Source organism: Tamandua tetradactyla, chromosome 1 (genome assembly GCF_023851605.1).
Source record: "Tamandua tetradactyla isolate mTamTet1 chromosome 1, mTamTet1.pri, whole genome shotgun sequence".
Classification (NCBI taxonomy): Eukaryota; Metazoa; Chordata; class Mammalia; order Pilosa; family Myrmecophagidae; genus Tamandua; species Tamandua tetradactyla.
Window position 1 is genome coordinate 215,102,824 of NC_135327.1, and position 20,759 is coordinate 215,123,582.

The 20,759-nt window shown below is 36.3% G+C and overlaps 1 long non-coding RNA gene across 2 annotated transcripts in view; it reads right to left on the bottom strand.

The window, feature by feature from the left end:
• The window catches only part of LOC143688076 (uncharacterized), a 188,186-nt gene that overhangs the window by 89,695 nt on the left and 77,732 nt on the right, over positions 1-20,759 (bottom strand). Inside the window, exon 1 of one of the 2 annotated variants that reach the window (XR_013177814.1) lies at positions 2,220-2,329. The exons of the other annotated variant lie outside the window; for it this stretch is intronic. This is a non-coding gene — a long non-coding RNA (uncharacterized LOC143688076). Of the gene's footprint in view, positions 1-2,219; positions 2,330-20,759 lie in introns of those variants that run through there. 2 annotated transcript variants of the gene reach the window in all.

Genomic DNA, 20,759 nt, shown 5'->3' on the forward strand with positions numbered 1-20,759 from the left:
TTCCTAAAAGATACTTCAAAAAGGATTCTTTTCATTAATATGATCCCAATTTGAAAAAAAAAAAACCTTTATTTCAAACTTAAATGTTCTGTTACATGCTTCACAGGTCCTCAGTAAAATAGTTCCCTTTATTATCTCCATCATCTGTTGTCCTTACATTATAGAAAATTGGAAATAATTTCCTCCCTAATTGTGTCAGCATGAGAGGCATAGTTAGTGTAGCAGAGTCACAAAAAGAAGCCACTGAGTCCAAACCCCAGGAATACAATCTCATGAAGTCACAGTTACCTTTCAATTCTCAGCAAAAGCATCCCTTAGACTGACTGCACAAAATTAAGCAAACTAAAAACTCAAAGGACGTTAAGATTTTTCAGAACACCAGTGCCCGAGTTCACCTACATTATATGCAAAGATTCCTTCTTTTTAACAGCTCAAATTTAAAATTGAGCTCAAATTCCTGAGAAGCCTGACTATGAGAAGCCACATATATCCCCAATATAGCATTTTAAAAATTCATCTCCCAACTGTATAAAGCACAAATTGCAGTGAAGGGCATTATTAGATAAATGACATTATTTGTGCTCTGAGCTGTTTTTTACTGGGACAGAAATGTATGATTTTCCCTTTACTCAAGCAGCCTTGGTTTAACTGCCTTATCTAACATATTTTTGAGAGTTTAAATAAGTAAGCCAAAAAAGGTACAAAAAATTTCTGTCTGGCGACACTTAAGACTCTAGGACCAAGGACAAAGAATACTTTTTAGATACTGAAAACCCAGCCACTATTGAATGACAATGTCTCTGTCAATCCCACATAGACATAATTTGCTTCCATTAACTATTTTCACTAAAGATTTAAGACACAAAGACAATTTGTATCTTCATTGGAAATATAATTGATTAGATTTCCATCTCTGCATGACATTTTTTTTTCATACCAGATATGCATCTTACTTTTCTGGAGCACTCAAAATAGCTTAATAATTCTGTACAAACTGAGTTGCCAAAGCTGAGCCAGAATTTTGATGTTTCCATTAATAAAAGATATATGCCTGCAGGAGGTACAGATATGTGATCTCAAGATCCAGAGTTTAGGGGCAAAGGGAAAACGGCTCGCATCTGTACAATGATTAAATGCATGTTCAGAGAAAGAAACTCTAAAGTGCCTATACAGATCTAACAAGACCTATTTGGACCTGGGGCTTGCCCCTGCAGGGTATTTTTGATAGCTTTATCTGTGTCAGACTCCATGGCTCTATCCATTCCCTCTTGTCAATATGCCATGGTAGCTTCAGAGCTGAAAATAGTGAGATGAGGGAAAGAGAAAACGGAAGGTCTGGGAACCATTTCACCAAGTCCACACATAACCTGACCAAAATGTGATGCAAGAAAAAAAAAGTTCAAAAAATCAAAACACAAATGTCAATCAAGCCTTTAAATGGTAAATCATTAAACAGCCCAAAAGAAAAATAGAAGTAAACATATTTAAGAATCAAATATTAGTCTTACTTTCATGACTAGCAGGATAGCAAGAGAAGGCACCATAAAAATATAGATCTGAATATTTACTAATAAATATCTGGAGATGCTGTATCTCCCTGAAGATCTACTGCATTTGAAAGAGTCATCAAACAAAAAAAAATGTCAATTAATGAAGTTTTATCTTCCTTTCTTTTAACCAGTAAATTTTTATATTGCCTTTTCTACATATAAAGCACAATAGTAGATATTATAGCAGAGAAAAAAGAATCAACTGAGTACTGCATTTGTTTTCTTTTCTCTTTTTTTGTGTGCGTGCAAAATAGCTTTCTTTTTGTTCTTATAAAATCACATGCTGAACCAAGATGGTAGAGTGAAAAGCTTCAGGGCTCTGTCTACCCACAGAAGTTTTGAACAATGAGCAAGAACTGGCAGAAATACCTCTCTCAAAGCTCCAGAAAACAGTTAAAAGATTGTAGTAACAGGGTAAGGGTTGAATTAAGAAAATGGCCACTTAAAAGTAGAAGGTTCCCCTGGAGCTGTGACCATCCCTCCTCCTTCCTCTTACAAGCTCAGTGTGAAGCAGACCTGTATTCTCAGTGAAGCTGCCTGGTCCTGGATCCAAGGGAGCAAAGTAGCCCTTGTGCACATAGTAGAGGTATATATATATATATATATATATGTATGTATGCATGTATGTATATCTAGCCCAATCTGTATGGTGTAGCCTGAGGAACTCACTGCTCTGGAAATTGTCCTGTGTGTAGAAGACAGCTCACAGAGTTCTCCTATAGGACATTGTGGGAGAGCAGTCAAATGGCTTCCTGTGGCAAGGGACTGCTGGTGGTAGAACATACAGTGCAGTGTCCATGACCACAGGAAACTGTTTCCTAGGGAACAGGGACATTTGGAACCATGTAAGCTGAGGAATTCCTAGGACCAAATGTGCATGCCCAAGACAAGGATCATGCATAGAGAGGACGAGGGAAGCCCTTGGGCTTTGGCATGGAGCTATTCCATAAACTCATTATATGGATAAGCTCTGAAGGAAAGCAATTTCACAGGTCAATCTTTGAAGAATGGGAAAGATATATATATATATATATATATATATATTATTATATTAAATATATATATATATATATAATATATATATATATATATATATTTAATTACCTCCTGGCATTCAAAAAAAGCTCTGTCATAATACTAGCTGGATGCAAGCTTAAGAACAGATACAACAGAATTTAAATTCCAGCAATAATACATTAAAATATCAAAATGTCCAGGTTTCAACAAAATTTTACAAAACAGGTAGCAATGGACCAAGCAAAAGATGTTAAAGCACTAGTAACTATCTGTAAGGATAATCCAGATAAAGAGTTTTAAAAAGGCAGTGGGCCACGGTGGCTCAGCAGGCAGAGTTCTTGCCTACCATGCCAGAGACCCGGGTTCAGTTCCTGGTGCATGCCCATGCCCAAAAAAAGTTTTAAAAAGGGTCCTAAATATGCTCAAAGAGCAAAATGAAAGTATGAGCAAAGAACTAAAGGAAATCAGGAAAAGTGATAGATGAACACAAAGAGAATCTCCATAGAGAGGTGGAAATTATGAAAAGAACTCAAACAAAGCTGAAGACTCAAGTAACAGAAAGTAAAAGTTCCCTGGAGAGATTCAGCCTCAGATTGTTGCTGGCAGAAGAAAGAATCATGAACCTGAAGATAAGACAACTGAAACTTCATACAGTCTAAGGAGCAGAAAGAGGAAGGAATGAAGAAAAGTGAATAGAGCCTGAGGAAACTGTGGGTTACAATTAAGTGGAGCAATATATACATGTGCAAGTCCCAGCAGAAGAAGAAAGAGAAAAAGGGGTAGAGGGAATTTTCAAAGGATTAATGGCTGAAATTTTCCAAATTTCATGAACAATATGAACAACAAAGTTGCTAAGCAATCTCCTAACAGGATAAGACCCAGCAGACCCACAGCAGATCACTTTGCAACCAAGGTGCCAAATGCCAAAGATAAAGAGATTTCTGAAAGCTACAGGAAGGAGCAATGTATTACAAACAAAGGAAGCACAATGAGGTTAATCGTTCATCTCTTAACAGAAACCATGGAAGCAAGGAGGCAGCAGGAAGACATATTTAAACTGCTGAAAGCAAAAAAAAAAAAAAACTCCACCAAGGATTCTACATCCAGCACAATTGTTTTTTTTAAATGAAGGGTGAGATGAAGACATTTCCAGATAAACAAAAGCTGAGGGACTGTGGCACTTGTGTATTGGTCCTACAAGAATGCTAAAGAGAGTTCTGCAGGTTGAAGGGAAAGGACAATGGACTGAAGGCCTATGAAGAACTAAAGCTCTCCAGCAAAGATAGCAGCCTGGATAAATAATAAATGCCAGTACCATTGCATTTTGTATTTGTAACTCCATTCTCTATTCCCTACAGGATTTAAAAGGCAAATGCACAAAATGTAAAGATGAATCAATGGCTTCAGACTCTTACTGGATAAATATATAATCTGTGAAGAACTGTATAAAGGTGGGGGCCAAAAGCAGGTATAGGAATACAGCTTATGTATGCTGCTGAAGGTAAATTAGTATCAAAACAAGTGAGATTGTTAGGGATTTAGGACGTTAAATTTAAGCCCCATGGTAACTACAAAGAAAATAGCAGAGAATGTGGAAACTCTTGGAGACAGGAAGTACAGTACAGGTTACGAGGGGTGGGGACAAGGGAACTAATGCAAAATGAGTGGAGGGTTTCTGTTTGGGCTGTAGGGAAAGTGATAGTAATGTAGGGGTGAGGGTACTGCAGCACTAAGAATGTGGGTAATCCCACTGAATGGTATGCCTGGAGGGGTTGGGATGGGAAGGTGTGTGTGGTTTATATATTTCCACAACTAAAAAATAAAAAAGAAGGCTAAGCTTAAAAAGTCAACGATAATTAAAGTAATACATGATATCAGGTGGGGTCTAAGAATGGAGGGAAAAAGCTTCAAAAGGACATAATTGACAAGAAGAAAATATTGGAATATAGAATGTAAGCTTTATGTCAATGTTAAATTTCTTGAACTTCATAACTGCATTTAAGGTGATTCCAAAAGTGAATATTCTTGTTCGTGGGAAATGTACATGGAAGTTTTATGTGTTTAAGAATTATGACCTACTCTCAAATATACAGAAGATAGATAGATAATAGATAGATAGATAGATAGATAGATAGATAGATAGATAGATAGATAGATAGATAGACGATAGATAGATAAAAGATAGATAGATAGATATAGATAGATAGAGAAAGAAGATAGATACGGTAAAGAGGACAAATTGCTAAAATTGGTGGAGTTCTCTATATGGGGTTTGTGTTAATTTTGCAATTGTCCTGTAAATTTGAGCTTACTTGAGAATTAAAAACTTTTTAAAATGAATGTCATATATTCCCTTTTAAATTTGTTCTCCTTTGAATTCCATACTATATCTTTTGTTCAATTTTCCATTAAAATATTCTTCTTAACATTTTTGACTTGAAAAAAATTTTTACACATCAGAATTAGTCATTCTCCTGTCACATAAAGTGAGGATTGCTTTTTTCAGATATGTGGCTTGTTTTCTAATACTGCTTATAGGGTAGTGGTTTTCTACTATTCTGAAATTTCTATTTTGTCTTCTTTTATATTTATTTGAAAGGTTTGTGGTTATGGTTGTTGCAAACCTATGAACGTTTTCCTTATGATTCTTCAGTTAGTAATGCATAGAAAGGGATGTCACCATTGAAAAATTATTTACCAACTTGCATCTAGTATTTGATGGACTTTTACATTTGTTTTTAATCTAGTTAGAATTCGCTTAGATATAAAGTATGAGATGATCTAATATTTTATGCAAAAAATTATTAACATCTTGTCCTAATTAATAATATTAAATAAATAATCCAAATTTTACCTAATGGTTTAATCAGCCATCAGCGCGTCCTATATTTTTGTCTCTTCTCATCTTATTTATTTTAATATTATGGTCTGATTCTTTAACCAGCCTATTCTGGTGTTAGAAACATGCTGCTTAATTATTGTAACTTCATAGTATGTTTTCTTATCTGATAAGACAAATTCTTATTTATTTTTAAAATTTTTCTGAAGAATAACTTCTCAAAAAAATTTAAACTACTTGTGTTTTATTAGAATTATTTTATATTTTTAGGTTATTTTTAGAGAGTTATAATTTTGAACTATTGAAACTCACCATCTAGAAAAAGTATGCTGCTTACTTTGTTCCATTCTTACTCTATGACTCTCAATATAGTTTTATAATTAGATGTCATTTATATGTTTCCCCAAATGATTTGTAGATTCCAGAATAATTTATAGGTTATTTGTTGCTGTGAATGTAATATAATTTTTCCATCATATCTTCTAATTGATATATAGAAAAGCTATTAATTTGGGGTATACTTACTAAATAAATGACCATCTCTTGGTACTTTTATTAGTTCATATAATTTTGCAACTGATTATCTCATATATTCTAGAAAATCATGAGTAGTATGCAACTAGCAACTATTCCATCCCAAAGTACAAATGTCTAAATTCTTTTTATTCTCTTATTCTGCTTGTGACAAACTTCAGAACATTGTCAATCAGTAAAAGTGATAATGAACAGATGTGTTTTGTTCTTATCATTATCAGCAAGTCTTCAAACGTACCTCCATTCAATATGATGTCTTCTCTTGGTTCAGATAAAACATCTTACTTAGCATGTAAAAGTTTCTAGCGTACCATGAGTTTAAGTCTTTTCTAAATTTCTCCACAAATGAATGCTGAATTATATCTAATGTGTCTGTTAATTGTCAAGAAAATCACTCCTTTAGCTCACTAATTTAAATAATCACATTACTGTTTTCACCAATATTTAGTAATCCTAACATTCCTGGACTAAGTAAATTCTATTGTGTATAACCTTTTGCTTTTTTACCCAGTTACTTTTTTGGGGGGAAAGAAGAAAGACCTTTATTCTTTTTTTATTAATTATTTACCCAGTTACTTTTAATTAAGGTAATATATGAAACATACAAAAGAACGCAAGTAATATATATATGCACGTTATAAAGCATTACCTCAAAAAGAATTCTCATTAATCTCCAACTGACTTAGGAACAATTTCATTCCCAGTATCTCATATCTACCTATGCAAGCCTCCCTTACATCAGACCCCTGGCTCTCCCCCAGGTTAACCACTGTCCTGAATGTCATTATATATTATCTTTCAAACACACTAGCTCATTGAACGTGCTAAAGTTTTATCTGTAGTTGTATGCAAGAGTAGTCTCTATTTTTGTTTATATGCTATTATTGAATGAGAAATGTCAAGCCTCAGGAAATCGAAAAACTTTAGTATTGGAGATGATAGGATTTATCTATTCCTTAAAGGACCGCCAGGACACAGTTTTAAAATAAAGGACTTTGATTAGGTCTTTCACAATCTTTCCTATTCCTTATAGTTTGTATTCTTTTCAGAGGTATTGTTTGTTTGGTTTTGTTTGGGCGTTTTCTTTTTTAACTTTTATGGCTTCATTTTTGATGATGCATATTTCATACACACACAAGTATGTATAAGTCCCAAATGTAATATTTTCTTATTATTTTAATGATCTCTATTTAGTCAAATTCCTGACCCTGGAACTTATATTTCACTCCATTTGCTTGTTAGTATTTTCTAGCTCTGAATTTTAGTCACAGTCCTACTTTATTTCCTTTTTAGTTAAATCCTTTCTGTCTTCCATTTATTGTCTTATTCCTTTTGAAGTTAATAAGTTGTTCTTTCTGGCTTGTGGCATTGATTCTTAGTAGTGGAACCCTTCATTCAGATTCACTGTAACCAAGAACTTAATACAGGAAGCAAAAGGCAGAGCTGGGATAAGCAGGGATGGAGACTGGCTGCCCTTAGCAGATCTAGAATCACAGACAAAACCAATACCAATGACTGGTACCCACAGCCCCCATGGCTATCAATTTCTTCATCGTTTGAAAGGTTAGCTTGCATTTTTTCATTGAACCAATACAAAATTTTAGAGGTTTTAAAGAATTATTTTCCAGATAAAATATTTTGGTTGCATTTTAGCCATGAGTTGCGAGTTTGCAGCTCTGTTTCACTGTAATGGAGAAGACGGACTGCATTTACCTTAAGTGGGTTGCACGAAGGTGCCAATATCCAGGGGTATTTTGCCCTGTGGAAATAGCAGTCTCATATGTTTCGAACTGTACATTGGGGAACTTACTGGTGTTTGCTTTATTTGTAAATGTCCCATAAATATTTGAAAAAAAAAAACATGGTATCTTAGTTCATGGCAGTCAATGTCTGCTCATCGTGGTTGCAAAATTGTATATTTTGTGTCTTAAAATAAATTCTCCCCCCCCATTAAACTTGGTGTAGGCTATATTTTCAACATTATTCTTTCGTTTTTGTTTTGAGAGCCATGCCTTAACAGTATATCTGATTTCTCTTTTTTTTTTGGATGCTGTATGGTGGGGGTCACATTTCATTCTTTTTGCAAGTGAGTATCCCCTTATTGCAGCACCATTTGTGGAACTTTCGTTTGTTTGTTTGATTGTCTGTTTTTTGTTTGTTTTGGGAAATGCATGGGGCGGGAATCGAACCCAGGTCTCCCGCATGGCAGGTGAGAATTCTATCACTGAACTACCCTTCACCCCCAATATATCTGATTTCTTTTTCTCTATTAATCTAAAGGTCTATATGTTTTAATATAGTAATAGATTCTACTTAAATTTATTTTACTATTTGTTGTCCTCCTTTATGTCAGTCATTTTATTTCATGTTTTTCTTTCTTAACAGGTCTTGTGTTCTTTCTTCTATTATTTTATATTCATTCATTAGAATATTTGAAAATATTTATTAAGCACCTTTGTGCCAAGCATTGGGCATTATTCCTGCCCAATCAAGTTGTCCTTCATTATTACAATAATAGCCAACATTTATTAAATGCTTTCCATAGGACCAACACAATCCTAAGGCTTTTCTTTTGCTTTTTTGTTTTGTTTTTTTTTGCATGGGCAGGCACTGAGAATCGAACCCAGGTCTCCAGCATTGCAGGCGAGAACTCTGCCACTGAGCCACCATCACACTGCCCCCAAGGGATTTTATACACATTAACACATGCAATAACAGCTACAACCCTAAGTGTTTGGTATTATTACAATGCTCATTTTAAAGAGGACAAAACTGAAGCACAAAAAATGTAGAACTTACCAAAGGTTCATAGTTTATAGGTTGCAGAGTCAGGAAATAGAGCTGGGCAGTCTGACTCCAGAGCCCTCTGACTTGGAAGTTATATAATATATGCTATTTTTACCCCACTGGCTACTTAATCTTTAAACCTATTTTAATTTTTTTTTTAAATTATAACAACAAACACACACATTCTTAACATACTCCGTTCTACATAATCAGTAATTCACAATATCATCACATAGTTGTATATTCATCATCATGATCATTTCTTAGAACATTTGCATCAATTCAGAAAAAGAAATAAAAAGAAAACAGAAAAAAATCCTACATACCATGCCCCTTACCCCTCCCTTTCATTGATCCCTAGCATTTCAGTCCACTAAATTTATTTTAACATCTGTTCCCCCTATTACTTTAAACCTATTTTAACTTATACTTGCCAACTTGAAAAAAAAAAACGAAACAGAACCTACACATATTCTCTTATAATTTCCATCACTGTCTGTTTTCCTTTGTGTATTGGGAGAGTCTGGAGCCAGCTCCCTTGATAGAATCTAAGCTCCAGCTTCTCTTTTCCATCACACACATGGCACGTGCTAAAAACTGCTGAATGAAGGTGGATGAATCAATCACCTGCAGATTTGTTTGTTTTTCAGAAATACTCAACTTGCTCTTTGTTGCCTCTATTGAGCTGCTTAGATCCTAAGATACTCTTCATCTCTTATTACTCCATCATACTTTCAGGATGCTCCATTTTGTCACAGTTTAAGCTGCCTTCTGAATTTTACGTCTCCCATTCCCTGCAGTAACCATGCTTCTGCTTTGCTTTGAATGGTCCTTCTGTTCGGAATAGATCCTGCATGAACTATTCAGAAACTACTGCTGTACTTCTCTCAGTAAAACAAAATGATGCTCTATCTCTCTCTGACATCTATTATCTGGGGGTGGAGGCCAAGCACTTATATTTTTAATAAGATACCAAGTATAATGAAATGCACAAACATTTCAAAATAATTATTTATATTAAATAATAAAAGATATTAAATGGAAGTAAAAATTCAAAGCATAACTGTTCCTTATGATGGAGAAGGAAGTTTAAGATGAATATAGCTTCGGCTTTTCAGGAACAAAAATGTTTGGGGAAATAATTCAGCAGAATCAGAATACTGCCCAAATTTCCCCACCCCCCAAAGTGGCTCCTAGTTTAGGAGTATAAAATCAAGACCATTGACAGAAAGTAATAAACCAAAGTGAATTGCTCACTTTTCATCAACTGGTCAGATTTGGGAGGGCATAAATAGCATCTAACAGAAATCTCAACGTGTAACTGAGGTGGAATAATATTTGAAAGATGAATTTTCTCAATTCTAGAAAGATTTTAGTAGAAATGATACTTAGCAGTTGAGGAAATTCAGTTAACACAATTCCTCAGCTGCAACATGAAGCCATTATATTGACCTCAAGGAATTAGTAACAGAATACAACACATACCCTCCATGTAACTTGAAACTTCATACTGTCCTAGCAGGGATTTCTTAGTTAGCTAGGCTAGCCATTTCATTACATTAATTTAATTTGTTGCTGTCCCTAGATTTTAACAAATTGCTTATTCTGCTTTACTTTCTCATGAAGTAAGTAAAGTGAACAGAAGGCGCATTTTCCTCTAAAACCTGTTTGACTATTTTGTCAAATCGAACCACTGAAGCAACCTGGAAATATCTGTCATTCTCTGGCGGTGGTTCTCAGGTGATCCTGAAGGGATATGTTCTAACTCTCTAGGAGGAGGAAGAAATTCAGGGGCTATGAATGATATACTTGGCAGGGGATTTGTGTCGTTATTAATATGCTCATAAAAGACCATCACCACCACCAATTAGATATGTGAATTATCAGAATGAATTATTTGTTATGCTATTTCTTGAGCCCCTGCTATGTGCCTGGTGCTATTCTAGGTGGTATGACGTCAATAATTTTTCCCTCTTAGAGCTCAGATTACAGTAGTTGGGACAATAAATTTAAAAAATAAGCTAACAAAAATCTATAATAAGATGGCAGTGGTAAATTTTATAAAGAAGAATAATCCAGGTAAGGAAATAGAGAGTGATGTGTGAGTTATGGGTAGGACTGATGCTGGAAAAGCCTGAGGAGGTGGCATTTGAGCAGAAAACTTAATGAATCCATGGGAAAAAATGGAAAAGCAAGCGTAAAAGTGACCCTGAGGCAGGAGAAAGCTCAATGAATATAAGAGTAGGAAATGAGACCTGAGGGAAGTCCAAGGCAGATCACACAGGGCCTCGTAGAGTATGACATTCAACCATTGGAAGATTTGAACGTGATTTGTTATCTTCACTTTGGGGCACAAAGGAAAAAGTGCGGAAGGTGGTTTTGATAATTCTGCTGGTGAGACATGATGATGGTTTGGTCTAGGGTAGTAGCAGAGGAGGTGACAAAAGTGGTCAAATTCCGGATATGAGTTGAAGAAACAGCCTGTATAAGCTGAAGAGGACTTGGGTGTGGAACATGAGGAGTCAAAGGCAAGGACCTGAGCCACTGAGTAAATAGTTGTATTACTTCCTGAGATGGGAAGACCAGAGAAAAGTGGGCTGTGAGAGAGAAATCAAGAGTCTCCCTTGGGTGGCTTCTTAGGGATGCCTATCGATCATCCAGGAAGAATTGTATGGTCCACAATTGGATAGCAGAGCCAAGAGTGCAGGCAGGAGAATAAGACTGGAGATAGAAAAAAAGGGTCACTGGCATATCAAATTTTGCACAAAACTGGAGACTCAGATTCCATTCTGTGAAAACAAATTCTGATATTCCCAGACTCTGAATTGGGAGGATTCATCATCACATCTTCCCAGAATTTGAAAGGTGAAGGAACTTGTCTGAGTCCATGTCAATTTCTCCATAGGCTTCTCGAGGTCTCCCTCAGTAACTGGCAACCCATCCTCTTTAGAGGATGTGATTACAGTTCCATATGAAAATCTTATCAACTCAAGGAAGTAAATAAAATAGAGAAGGAGTTGGCAATTTTTTTTGTAAAGGTCCAGACTAAACATTTTAAGTTTCGTGGGCCATACAGTCTGAGTAGCAAATAGGCAACTTGCCATTGTAGCAGGAAAGCAGCCATAGACAAAATGTAAAGTAATGGATGTGGCTGTGTTCTAATAAAACTTTGTTTACAGGGTGGGTCACGGTGGCTCAGCAGGCAAGGATGCTTGCCTGCCATGCCAGAGGACCCGGGTTCGATTCCCGGTGCCTGCCCATGTAAAAAATTTAAAAAAAAAAACAAAAAACTTTGTTTACAGAACTAGGCAGTGGGTCAGATTTAGCCCACAGACATAGTTTGCAGATCACTGAAATTAAGTTTTATTCTCTTAGGCCCTTGAATAGTTTTCCTCTAATTCCTATTCCCACTGCCTTCCCCACAAGTCAACTTGTCAAAATCTTGAAATATGCAGAGTCCAAACTAGAAAACCAATATATCCAATAATAATAATGACGATGGTTTTCTTTCTATTTTTTAATTATAACTTTGAAAAGTCTTAAAGAACAAAATATCTCATGATTTCAAAGTATGAGGTTTGGGTAAATATTTGCAAGTAGTTTTTACTATTCAAAAAAGGAAGCCAGACACAAAAGGACAACTATTGCATGATTCCACTGTTTTTAAACATTTAGAATAAGCAAATTCATAGAATCAGAACCCAGACTATAGGCCACCAGGGGACATGGTAGGAATAGGGAGTGGGAAGTTAAGGCTTAAATGTATCGGGTTCCTATTTGGAATGATGGAAATGCTTTGGTCACGGATGAAGGTGATGATAGCACAACCTTTTGAATGCAAATAACAGCACTGAATATAATTAAAATTACCACTTTTTTAATTAAAAGAGGAAATGCTAGATTATACATACGGTAACAATAAATTTTTTGTAATCCCATGAAACTACACAAAACAAACAGTAAACTCAAAGGTAAACCATGGGTCTTAATTAATAGTGCAAGTATAGAAAGTTCTCATCAGTTGTAACAAATGTCCCATGCCAGTGAAATGTATTGGCGGTGGGGCAGTATATAGGAATCCTGTACTTTATGCATGATTGTTCTTTAAACCCACAACTTCTCTAATAAAATAGAAAAAAAGAAAACCAAAGAAATAGTACTGCATAATTATAGCTGGGAGATCCAGATAAACTGTTTTTTGTTTTGACCAATAGCTCTGACTGAAAAAAAAACAAAAAACCTATAACCTCAAAAGACAGTATAACAATCAATTGCAAGCCATCTCTGCACACATGTCCTTGCCTGCAATCTCCTCACTTTCTCTGCTATGCTCAGTGAAGCTCTACACACCAAGACAATATTCTGGTTTGTTCTGATTTTCTTCCAACTCAAAAAAGTCCATTTGTTGCCTCTTTTTCACCCCCCACGCAATGGCATGCAATTTATAGCTTCTTAAAGCTCTAGATTACCCGGATATTTTTCTTAATGAGACAAAGACCATGGCTCTTTTGAAACTGCAAGTTAAGTACCCTGTTTTGGGTGGGTATGTGAGAACAGGCAGGGAAATGCCCTCTTGGCTACAAGAAGGGAAGAGAATTGAGTACACGCTGTAAAAGTAATTATTCCCCTTGCTGTAGAGTATACGGAGAGAAAAGTAAAGGGCCCAAGGAATTACTAAAAAGGAATTTGCTGCTTCAATGACCCTGTTAGATACCTGTTAAGACCTTTTGCTTCCTCTAGCGTTCGCAACTAAACCTCGGCAAAAAAGAGAAATCTAAAGAAGTGGTGGGAATTATGTTAGAACTGGGCATTTTCTTCTTCAATGCCACTGTAGTTGTTATTCCCTGGCAGCTTAATTGTAACTAATTAGAATCTAGTTAGATACAGAGAGAGCATTAAAAAACCTTCTTGTTGTTTCTCCCTTGATGGGCACCGTTTGTGCTGGTGTTTTGTTCAGAGCAAGAGAAGCTTCAGTTCTATCATCACTTTTCTAGTTTAGTTTTTTTTTTTGTTTTGTTTCTTGCTTCCAAATACTTCGTGCAGAAATTGCAGTAAGCTGTGGAAAAGTTTAGAATCACTTTTCAGCAATCACTGCCAGGTCTGCACTCACTGCACTCAAGGCAGGATAAAGCCCATCTACTACCCCAGCAGCTCTAACTGCAGGATAGCCATAGGGGATCCGTTTGGTCTATAATTAGGTCATTTCCCTCTCATCCCCTGCAAGTGTGTATAATTATAAATTAATTTAAAACCCCACTGTGCGAAAAGAAATTCTTTGTAATATAAAGGGAAAGACAAAAGCTGCAGGAAGTGCACCTCTAAAAACATTTGCTGGTGTTTCCTTCAAAATCGATTCTCAAAACTAAGTTTTCATTCTATTCTTCAATTTCCTAGCTAGGCTCTTTATCATTGCATATTTAAATTTGGGGTCCTTTTAAAGTTATACTGCAGCCTTGAGGTTTTGATGTTTTCTGCAGAATTTACATTAGATCATCAAAACTCTTCTTTGGGGAAAGAGAATCTACTGAGAGAGCTCCCCTTTGATTGATGCTTTAAAGGTGTGGTTTTGTGCAGGTCCTGACAAGATAACTTGTTATGTTCTACATTTTTCATTCTCTATAGGTGTCACACTTTAGTTCCTTTTAACACTTGCCTTTCGGTTTTCACAATAAAACTGCTATGTGTTATACCAGGTCAGATAAATCATTAAAAAAAAAAAAAAAAAACAAACGGCTCCCTGCATATGTGCGGTAGCTTTCTTTTAATCTGGCTGAGCAGTTATTTCACTTATGGTATCTAAAACAGTGGTTAAATGCGTTACCGTGCACATTTTCAGAGATAATACAGGTAAAAACATGTATGTCTGACAGCAGGATAACCTCAACCAAGCTTTTGAGACAATGTTTTGACTTGTTAGACTTCCCTTTTCTGTCAGGGAATCAATCTCTTTTGTGAATTTGTGGAAGATACACCAGGTGTTACCTAAACTGAGACAATGTACATTGGACCGCAAACTACAGAGATGACTTTTTAAATTTCCTAAACACTAAAAAAGAAAAGAAAAAGCAGAGAGAGAGAGAAAGAGGGAGAGATAGGGATGATCTGTCATCAGAAGAGGTGGCGTTATATTTAAGTCATTTCTCTAAGAGGACTCAAATTCACTAAAATTCCTACTTGTGTTTTTTTTTGAAAGTTAGATTATTTTATTGTGTTACAGATCTTCACCCCCTTCCCACATTCCACCTGGAGATAAAGAATAGGTAACATTTATGTAGCACTTAGAATATTCCAGGCACTGTTCTAAATTCTTCACATCCGCTCACCCAATGAGGCAGCATAGTATTAATCTCTTTTTACAAATTGGGAAAGTGAGGCACAAGAGATTAAAAAATATGCTCAAAGCAGACCCAGGAGGTAATTGAAACTCAGACCTTCTGACCTCAGAGAGCTGCTGTAACCATGCAGTATTACCCTAGGATGACAGAAATAGAATATAATTAGCACGATGCCACAATCCATTGTTCTGAGAACTCGACAAGATTGAAAAGACATTTACTATTCTGCAAGAATTCACCAACTAGTTCACAGACTGGGATTAGCCGTAACTTTAATCTAGCAGTAGCATATGATCTAATTTATCATTCAGAAGGGTATCGCTATATAAAGAAAAGCTAAAGATATTTTACACCAGTAGGGAATTCCTTAATTGAAAGCTACAGAATCTATTCCTGATCAACTAAATCTAATGTTTAACGTGTTTATTTCTCAACCAAATGAAAAATTTTAAATGGAATGCTGTTGAAATCATGCCCAACACCAAAAAAGTTTAAACTTTCAACAAACTGGTATTTCACAAAAATAACTGGTAAAGACAATTTTAGCAAATGCAGAGGAAAGAGAACATTTATTTCAGAAAATAAATTCGGAAATAATTTGTTTAGCCTTATATATTCTACTTTCAAAAAGGCAAAATTTCCATTTCTATTGTTTGAGCTTTAAGGCATTAGATTTCCATCATAAACTGAACTTAGAAGTGAAATTTATATTGATATTTATGAATATAAACTGAGATTTATATTTTATGAGAAATAAATATCATAATCTATTTCCTTCAAATAATCATCAACTTTGATTTACGTCAGAAGTTTGCAAATGTTTTCTGAATGGCCAGGTGGTAAATATGTTAGGCTTTAGGGGTTGTACTACTCAGCTATTGTAGCACCAAAGCAGCCATTGAGGATACATTAAAAAAGTGATGTGGCCACAGTCCAATAAAACTTTATTTACAAATACAGGCAGTGGGCTGGATTGGGTGGGTGGGGCATAGTTTACTGAGCCAGATCATGGACGTTTTTGACCTTCCTTCTAGGAAATAAAAATCTATTTATAAATCGAATTATCTTTTCAATCATCATCAGAATATGAACTCTCAGCAAGACCATTTCTACTGATAACTCCAAGATTTTACACACCAGTGAAAGAGTTCTGCTGTTGCCCTCCAATTGCAATAGTCGTCATGAATGATATTTTCTACTTTCAATAATGTTTGTTCAGACACAACCAAAGTTCTAGAAACATAAAGGGTGCTCTCTAATCGTCTACACAGATGTGAGCCCTGAGCCAACTGTGGATGCCGTGGTGGATTTAATCTGCTTTCATGGGGGCTACCTATGAATCGCACTGAATGCCAAATGGCAGGATAAAAATCACATCCAACAATAGGTACGGTTCTCAATTCTTCGGCATCCCTTTTCATCTGCCTGCTTCATCCTTAAAAAAAATAGACCCGTCCTTAATATCCAAGTCAAGTACTAGACCAAAACAAATTAACAGGCTACTTCAGACAAATATATTTTATAAAATTATGTTGAAGAGTTAACAGAGAGGAAAAAGAAGGTTAAAATGTCGGGTTTAAATAAACCTTGGTTATTTCTACTCAGCTTCAGATTTTGGGTCTCCAGATTTCCCGTCCACCATTTTAAAGGCTAGTTAAGAGATTTCTGAGCAAGATAAATGGACGCATCTTTGAATTATGTATATGATAAGTCTCATTTGAAAGTAAAATTCTGCCAGACAACTGGAAAAATCCTAGTGGCTATAAAAAATATAAAAACAATGAAATATTCCTTTTAGTATGGTTGACTGAAAGGCTCCAGTGTTCTCCTGGCTAGATGCATTGCTAAAACAACTATTTCTGAATATGAACTGTTCCAGTGACATAAATGTGCCAAATAAATATTTTTTTTGTGGTTGATCGACCTTAGAATCATGGGTTGTTTCCCTTCTTTTGTACCTTGCAAATACCATTTTCCTGTGGACCCATCAGAAAGGTCCCATTTAGCTCAACTCACAGAATTTTCAAAAGCAAATCACTAGATGTTGTCAAATTATATAATCAGTACTTCTAGGACACAGAAAAGAATCTTTTTTAAAGCATAAATTATGGCAACTCTAAAATGTCTCTTAAACGTATCTTTCGTGATTTTCTCCTGTCCCTGGTTAGTCCCCCATACGCCCTGGTTTGGGGCAGTACTTTCAGGAAGATTACTGCAAAAGCTTTCTGTGAGCGCTCAGATTAGCATTTCCCCCATTCTTTCTCTTTCCCCAGCTAAGTGGAAGTCACAACAGCTCAGGAAAACCCAATAGGCTTGGGAACTCAGAAAATAAAGCAAGGTGAACCTTAGTCTGTGGTGAGTGAAACATAAATCTGGCAGAGGTCAGGAGAATTCATTAGCCGGGCAGAACGGCAGAGCCAACGTGCTACAGGGAGAGCAGGATTTAGGGCAAAAGGCTAATTATTCCAGGCCCCAGCTCAATCTCCTGATAGATTTACTGCTAATTAATTTTCTCTTCTTCATTCTCACGTATCCAGCTAGTGAATCAGGGACTATGACTCGCTGTTTTGCTTCCTGTAACCCGCCCCAGCTTCTTCTGCTCCAAGAACAAATTGCCCTCTTGAGTTTCTCTTTTCTGAAGGTCAGTTGCCCAGGCTACCTCAGTGGCCTTGAGCTTTTGCAAAAGGAGTCAGGGTAGGTGTGCTGCAATCATTTAAAAACAACAAAACAGGGTCATAATAATGCAAAGCATTTCTTTTGTTACTTCTTTCCTCTTCCATCTTCAATAGCCAAGAAAATTCGTTTTCATGGCTCTGTATTTGTTTTCTATTACTTGAGCAGTTTGTGTAGACATGGCATGTTTTGAGGAATAGCGCTGGCCAAGAAAGTAAAGGCCTATGAATTTTAATAGAATAACTGCAAGAGTGTTCATGGACAGTACTGGATGGAGAGGAGGGTAAGGGGGAAAAATTACGATGTTATTACTTTGATTTAACAAAGATGTATAGCTGTATCTTACTTTATGAATGAAGTTTAACTCCTTTAAATAGGATAATATATTACAGGCCTATATTTATATGCACTATTTAGTGCTTTTAGGAAGTTACTCTTTGGTAAAGTAACAATAACTGTGGTGAAAGTTTGCCAGATCAGGAAGTCTCTGGTAGCACCAATAAGCAGTTTTCTATAAACTGTGGGAATATTTATTGAATGCTATGTTTCACCAAGCATACTCCTATTGTGTTTGTTGTATGTTTTGTACATCTTCCTGGACACCATAAAACTCTAACCAACCTCAGTGTGAACTGAATTAAAAGAGTGCCCACATATATGAGCTTTTCAACTGAAATAACATGATTCTGAGCCCAAGCTGTATTAAATTTACTTCTCAGAGCCAAAGTCTGTGAGCCAAGCATATCAGTTATGAGTCTGGGATTAGAAGGAGTTGGAAAATGGAGCAAGACATTAATTGAAATAAGTCTGCAAAAACACAGAGAGGAAAGCAAGATGATGTGCTTAAATTCCCAAGTTTTAAATGCTGCCAGTAGAAAGATGCTCCACTAACTACAATGGGGTTGTGCAAGTTTGAAGCTATTATGTACCTCAGACAAGCCATATCTTTCATCCTCATTCAATATCACTGGGTGGGATCTTTTTTTATTTTTCCATGGCTATATGACCACCCAATTTTGATTAGGTGGTTCCATGGAGATGTGTCTCTACTCATTCAAGGTTCGGTTGCTTATTGGAGCCCTTTAATAAGCAACCGTTTTGGAAAAAGCAACAGAGCCACCAGAACCAACAGAGTCCACACAGCCAGAGAGACCTTTGGAGATGAAGAAGGAAAATGCCTCCGGGACATTCTTCTTCATGAAATAAGAAGCCAGGAGAGAAAGCTAGCAGATGCTGCCATGTGCTTTTTCAGCTGACAGAGGTGTTCTGGCCTTCTTGAGTCAAGATAACTATACCTAAACTTTATTTTTCTTGAGGATGTTTATACCAATTTTCTTACTATTATTCTTTTTCTTTCACTGTCTTGCTGTGATTAATTTAACTGGTTTGTAGAAACCTTAGAACACATCCTGTATAGTTTCCTCATAGTTTAATAGAAAAATTTTAACAACCAAATAAATTCAAACATTGTATCTAATAACCTGATCCATTCCCCCCATATATTTTTAAAACTTTTTATTATAGAAACATATATACAACTCAAAATTTCATTTAACCACTTCCAAGTGTACAATTCAGTGGCAATAATCACATCTACCACAGTGCGCTTCCTTCAACAACAGATGAATGGATATACAATGTGATATATACATACAATGGAATATTATTAAGCTGTAAAAAATAGTCTGAGGACAGAATGATGAGGCTCAGTAGCAGAATTATCGCCTGCCATGCTGGACCCCCAGGTTCAATTCCCTGGCCTGCCCATGCCAAAAAAGAAAAAAGAAAAAAAAATAGTTCTGACACATAACAACAACATCATTTGAAGCGAAGACCTCATTTGAGTGAAATAAGCCAGACACCAAGGGACAAATATTGTGTGATCTCGCACATATGAAATACCTAGAATATGCAAATTTTCTCAAAATAGATTTTCCTTTCATAGTTCGAATTCTCCCCATTCTGTGCAAGGCTGTTCTTACCTATAAATGGAGTGAGCAGTCCCCTCCGCTTAATTTAAGGTGAAAACCTCCTACTCAGGAGTATCTTGCTTCTTTGTCTAAAACTGTCCCCCTAACATTCAGTTGTTGGGTTGCCTATTCAAGACAACTATGAAAGCATTAATGATGCCTTAATAGCATCACACATTAAACCATCATTGACCCTTTCCTGCCAAAGTGCTGGATTTAAGGGAATGGATATGGGAACAAAGGGGAGCCATACTGGCCCTGCATGCTATGCGGAAGATTCCTTGGTCATGAGCATGAGTCCCTGGAGAGAAGAGACGGAAGAGCTTGCAATGTGGCTGGAGGATCCTGAAGGAAACGCATCCTCTTTCACAAGTTAGCCTTTGGCCACAGCTGATCCCACTGATGTGCTTCCTTCCTGCCGCCCAGAAAGCACCATCAGTGAGTACACCTGCCTCTTTCTTGGGCAAGAGGAAGATGTAAGGGGCTGCCTATGCGTGCTTCCCTTTCCCAACACTCAACTCACAGCTTGATGCTAAGGCTAATTATTTGACTAGGACGGGAAATTTTAGCAGTTACTGTAGAATTAATGTCGTTGAAAAATAGAACCATTTAGCTGCAAGAAATCTATAACCTAGTTTGTGCTCAGCCTCTAGGCAATATGGGCCCACTGACAATTCCAAGTAACAGTGCTAACCTTCTTACAGAGCTTTAGGTAGGGAGACTTGAAAGCTTCTCTTTTCAGTATTTTACAACCTTATTACCAGGAAAACATTCTTTGAAAAAAAAATCCTCTGGTACAATTTAAACCAATTTCCCTTTGTCTGGAGGACAAATAAAACTAGGTGAATTACTTGAGAATGTACAAACTTCATCGGTTTAAGAGACTGTTCGTGGGTTCGGAAAGATCCTTAGCAATCATTTAGTTCACCTCCCTTGTTTTGCAGATCTGGTATTAAAATGCAGACATTTATAGAGATTTGACCAAACCCCTACAACCAGGTAACCATAAATGCCCTTGAGTTTTAATAATATGCAACATAAGTAGTTCATTTCT